Source organism: Lithobates pipiens, unplaced genomic scaffold (assembly GCF_037356315.1).
Source record: "Lithobates pipiens isolate NorthernLeopardFrog02 unplaced genomic scaffold, aLitPip1_a1.2 Scaffold_41, whole genome shotgun sequence".
Lineage (NCBI taxonomy): Eukaryota > Metazoa > Chordata > Amphibia > Anura > Ranidae > Lithobates > Lithobates pipiens.
This window is the reverse complement of record NW_027507861.1, coordinates 7,207,533-7,213,532: the sequence shown is the minus strand read 5'-3', so window position 1 is coordinate 7,213,532 and position 6,000 is coordinate 7,207,533. Positions and strand designations below refer to the sequence as shown.

General features: G+C 51.2%; 1 protein-coding gene across 1 annotated transcript in view; it reads left to right on the top strand.

Moving 5' to 3' along the window:
• Positions 1 to 201: 201 nt before the first annotated feature.
• The window catches only part of LOC143956726 (olfactory receptor 51G2-like), a 28,874-nt gene continuing 23,075 nt past the window's right edge, over positions 202 to 6,000 (top strand). The window contains exon 1 of the mRNA XM_077466917.1: positions 202 to 238. The gene's annotated coding sequence lies outside the window, so the exon portion shown is untranslated. The remainder of the gene's footprint in view (positions 239 to 6,000) is intronic.

The window sequence follows — 6,000 nt, the reverse complement described above, 5'->3', positions numbered from 1 at the left end:
AGTACATGGGGCCCCTCTGAGTACATGGGGATCCTCTGAGTACACGGGGCTCCTCTGAGCACATGGGGCTCCTCTGAGTACACGAGGCTCCTCTGAGCACACGGGGCCCCTGCAGTATTGGTGAATTCTCCTCTCGGAGTTTGCACTGGGCTCGTTGAGCTGATTATAAAGCTGGTTGGTCTCCTGTAGAGGAGTCAGTCAGATCTACACATCCAGGATGGAGGATTAGGAGAGACGGGTAAGACGATACACCGGGGGGGGGGGGGGAGGGGGGGTGAGATGTGGGATAATTACCCCGAGAACAACACGGCAGCTTTTATAACACATTTACTGAGCAAAAACCTCACAGATAATCCGGGAATGTCTGTAATCAGTGTGAAATGTCGGCTTCTACGTTGTCTCACATAAGTAAGTACACCCCTCACAGTCTTGTAAATATTTTATTCTATCTTTTCATGTGGCAACACTGAAGAAGTCCTTCCCCATAAGGGCCGGTTCACACAGGGGGCGATGCGAGGCGACACAACTTGCCTCGCCGCGACCTGACAAGTCACCCCCGTTCTGTACAATGGAACCGTTCTGAGAGGAGCGACTCGAGTCGCTCCGACTCAGAAAAAAGGTTCCTGTACTACTTCTGGGCGACCAGTCATTTGCAAGTCGCCGCTGAGGTCGCGGCAGGTCGCGGCGCGGCAAGTCGGTGTCGCCTCGCATCGCCCCCAGTGTGAACCGGGCCTTACTCCTCTCTGGGATCTAAAGGCCCGTACACACGGTCGGACTTTTTGACAACAAACATGCAAATTATCTGTTTTGGAGCAACATCCGACCGTGTGTACGCTCCATCGGACAAACTTTTTTGGTTTTCATCGGACTTTTGTTGGCTGTGCGAACGGACAAACTTTCTGGCAACAAAAGTCCGATGGAGCAAAGTCCGATTGTGTGTACAGAAAACTATCGGACTTTTGTACAAAGTACAAACGGGCCATGCTCAGAACCAATGCAAAAGATCAGACAACAATACAGAAGTTGACCAAAGGTGGCGGTAAAGAGCAGAAAAACCACATGATTTGGTGAAAGTTGGCTGAAAAAGCCCTGCTGTGTGTATGCAATACAAGTTCACGGCCGACGCCCTTTGTACAAAAATCCAACGGGAAAGTTTGTACAAAGTCCTATCGTGTGTATGAGGCTTAAGAAACCGGAAACATGGAGGATATTGTCACTTCCAGTTTTGGTTTATTTGTTGCTTAAATCAGAATCTGATCACACCGATCCCAGACTGACCACACCGATCTCACACTGACCACACCAATCTCACACTGATCACACTGATCTCACACTGACCACACCCATCTCACACTGATCACACCGATCTCACACTGACCACACCGATCTCACACTGACCACACCGATCTCACACTGATCACACCAATCTCACACTGACCACACCGATCTCACACTGACCACACCGATCTCACACTGACCACACCGATCTCACACTGACCACATCGATCTCACACTGATCACACCGATCTCAGACTGACCACACTGATCTCACACTGATCACACCGATCTCACACTGACCACACCTATCTCAGACTGATCACACCGATCTCACACTGATCACACCGATCTCACACTGATCACACTCATCTCAGACTGACCACGCCGATCTCACACTGATCACACCGATCTCAGACTGACCACGCCGATCTCACAATGATCACACCGATCTCAGACTGACCACGCCAATCTCACACTGACCACGCCAATTTCAGACTGACCACACCAGTCTCAGACTAACCACACCGATCTCACACTGATCACACCAATCTCACACTGACCACACCAGTCTCAGACTGACCACATCGATCTCACACTGATCATACCGATCTCACACTGACCACACCAAACTCAACTGATCACACCGATCTCACACTGAACACACCGATCTCAGACTGACCACGCCGATCTCACACTGAACACACCAATCTCACACTGATCACACCGATCTCACACTGACCACACAGATCTCACACTGACCACACCGATCTCATACTAATCACACCGATCTCACACTGACCACACCAGTCTCAGACTGACCACATCGATCTCACACTGATCACACCGATCTCACACTGACCACACCGATCTCACACTGATCACACCGATCTCACACTGACCACACCGATCTCACACTGACCACACCAATCTCACACTGATCACACCGATCTCACACTGACCACACCAATCTCACACTGATCACACCGATCTCACACTGACCACACCAGTCTCAGACTGACCACATCGATCTCACACTGATCACACCGATCTCACACTGACCACACCAATCTCACACTGATCACACCGATCTCACACTGACCACACCGATCTCACACTGACCACACCAATCTCACACTGATCACACCGATCTCACACTGACCACACCAATCTCACACTGACCACACCAGTCTCAGACTGACCACATCGATCTCACACTGATCACACCGATCTCACACTGACCACACCAATCTCACACTGATCACACCAATCTCACACTGATCACACCAATCTCACACTGATCACACTGACCACACCGATCTCACACTGACCACACCGATCTCACACTGATCACACCGATCTCACACTGACCACACCGATCTCACACTGATCACACCGATCTCACACTGACCACACCGATCTTACACTGATCTCATCGATCTCTCCGTAAGAGAGGGAAATGACACATTATGGCCACTAGATGGAGCTGACGATCCCTTTCATACAGAAATCCCCTCATTCAGTGTAGAATGGATATTTTACCAAATCTTTATTTCCACCTTTTTGTCCCGACAAAGAAATGTTAGAATTCTTATGTTCTGAGTGTTTCTGATTTGACTGACTTTATACTCCTGAGGGGGTGTCATGTGACTAGTCCGCTGTCCTTCCTCTCTCCGGTCATGTGACTAGTCCGCTGTCCTTCCTCTCTCCGGTCATGTGACTAGTCCGCTGTCCTTCCTCTCTCCGGTCATGTGACTAGTCCGCTGTCCTTCCTCTCTCCGGTCATGTGACTAATCCGCTGTCCTTCCTCTCTCCGGTCATGTGACTAGTCCGCTGTCCTTCCTCTCTCCAGTCATGTGACTAGTCCGCTGTCCTTCCTCTCTCTCCGGTCATGTGACTAGTCCGCTGTCCTTCCTCTCTCCGGTCATGTGACTAGTCCGCTGTCCTTCCTCTCTCCGGTCATGTGACTAGTCCGCTGTCCTTCCTCTCTCCGGTCATGTGACTAGTCCGCTGTCCTTCCTCTCTCCGGTCATGTGACTAGTCCGCTGTCCTTCCTCTCTCCGGTCATGTGACAAGTCAGTTGGCCTTCCTCTCTCCAGTCATGTGACTAGTCCGCTGTCCTTCCTCTCTCCAGTCATGTGACTAGTCCGCTGTCCTTCCTCTCTCCAGTCATGTGACTAGTCCGCTGTCCTTCCTCTCTCCAGTCATGTGACTAGTCCGCTGTCCTTCCTCTCTCCGGTCATGTGACTAGTCCGCTGTCCTTCCTCTCTCCGGTCATGTGCCTAGACCGCTGTCCTTCCTCTCTCCGGTCATGTGACTAGACCGCTGTCCTTCCTCTCTCCGGTCATGTGACTAGTGCACTGTCCTTCCTCTCTCCGGTCATGTGACTAGTCCGCTGTCCTTCCTCTCTCCGGTCATGTGACTAGTGCACTGTCCTTCCTCTCTCCGGTCATGTGACTAGTCCGCTGTCCTTCCTCTCTCCGGTCATGTGACTAGTGCACTGTCCTTCCTCTCTCTGGTCATGTGACTAGTCCGCTGTCCTTCCTCTCTCCGGTCATGTGACTAGTCCGCTGTCCTTCCTCTCTCCGGTCATGTGACTAGTGCACTGTCCTTCCTCTCTCTGGTCATGTGACTAGTCCGCTGTCCTTCCTCTCTCCAGTCATGTGACTAGTCCGCTGTCCTTCCTCTCTCCGGTCATGTGACAAGTCAGTTGGCCTTCCTCAGAAGTGTGGAGATGAGACTGAGGACAGTTCTCAGTCTCATCGCTGGCTCTTTTTTGCCCCATGCAGGCTGGAGAGAGGGGAAATCTGAATCCTCCCTCCAGCAGCAGCTATTGGCCGCTGCGCCTTCTGACAGGAGTGACACTGCAGTCATTCCTGTCAGTGATGAGTGAAATGAGTGGTGAACTCGCCAGCGCTGCCCAGCCCCCTCTTCTCAACACACCACCCCTCCCCCATCAGTCCCAGCACTGAGTGCAGCTTCCAGAAGATCTGCATTCTAGACTGTCATCCGGGAACATAAAGGGCCCTAAACAATGGTGCCCCTCTGTACGGCCCCCTCCAGCCACGCCCACAACTTCAATTGGATGCCTGCAGTGGGGCTGGATCCTGAACCTGCCCCCCCCCCCCCCAACTCAGATTCACTAATACCCCAGATGAGATGCACTGCTGCTGGATGGCCCCAGGTGCAAGGAGGCTTTAAAGTCTAACTCAGTCTAGTTTTGGCCAGAGTGGAAGGAGACACAACATTTCCAAAAGGTTTTCATTGTCTGTGATTGGACAGACGTCACTTATTTCCCACAACCTCTGTAAAAGAAATGGGGGGAGAGGTCATTGTTATGGAACACTTATTGAGTATCCATGGGGTGAGTGGTCATGGGGTGAGTGGTCATGGGGTGAGTGGTCATTGTTCTGGAACACTTATTGAGTATCCATGGGGTGAGTGGTCATGGGGTGAGTGGTCATGGGGGGAGTGGTCATGGGGGGAGTGGTCATGGGGGGAGTGGTCATGGGGGGAGTGGTCATTGTTCTGTAACACTTATTATGTATCCATGGGGTGAGTGGTCATGGGGTGAGTGGTCATGGGGTGAGTGGTCATTGTTCTGGAACACTTATTGAGTATCCATGGGGTGAGTGGTCATAGGGTGAGTGGTCATTGTTCTGGAACACTTCTTATGTATCCATGGGGTGAGTGGTCATGGGGTGAGTGGTCATGGGGTGAGTGGTCATTGTTCAGGAACACTTATTATGTGTCCATGGGGTGAGTGGTCATGGGGTGAGTGGTCATGGGGTGAGTGGTCATGGGGTGAGTATCCATAGGGGGAGTGGTCATTGTTCTGTAACACTTATTATGTATCCATAGGGTGAGTGGTCATGGGGTGAGTGGTCATGGGGTGAGTGGTCATGGGGTGAGTGGTCATGGGGTGAGTGGCCATGGGGTGAGTGGTCATGGGGTGAGTGGTCATTGTTCTGGAACACTTCTTATGTATCCATGGGGTGAGTGGTCATGGGGTGAGTGGTGATGGGGTGAGTGGTCATTGTTCAGGAACACTTATTATGTGTCCATGGGGTGAGTGGTCATGGGGTGAGTGGTCATGGGGTGAGTGGTCATTGTTCTGGAACACTTATTATGTATCCATGGGGTGAGTGGTCATGGGGTGAGTGGTCATGGGGTGAGTATCCATAGGGGGAGTAGTCATTGTTCTGTAACACTTATTATGTATCCATAGGGTGAGTATCCATGGGGTGAGTGGTCATGGGGTGAGTGGTCATTGTTCTGTAACACTTATTATGTATCCATAGGGTGAGTGGTCATGGGGTGAGTGGTCATGGGGTGAGTGGTCATGGGGTTAGTGGTCATTGTTCTTAACACTTATTATGTATCCATGGGGTGAGTGGTCATAGGGTGAGTGGTCATGGGGTGAGTGGTCATAGGGTAAGTGGTCATTGTTCTGGAACACTTCTTGAGTATCCATGGGGTGAGTGGTCATGGGGTGAGTGGTCATTGTTCTTAACACTTATTATGTATCCATGGGGTGAGTGGTCATGGGGTGAGTGGTCATTGTTCTGGAACACTTATTGAGTATCCATGGGGTGAGTGGTCATGGGGTGAGTGGTCATTGTTCTGGAACACTTATTGAGTATCCATGGGGTGAGTGGTCATGGGGTGAGTGGTCATTGTTCTGGAACACTTAATATGTATCCATGGGGTGAGTGGTCATGGGGT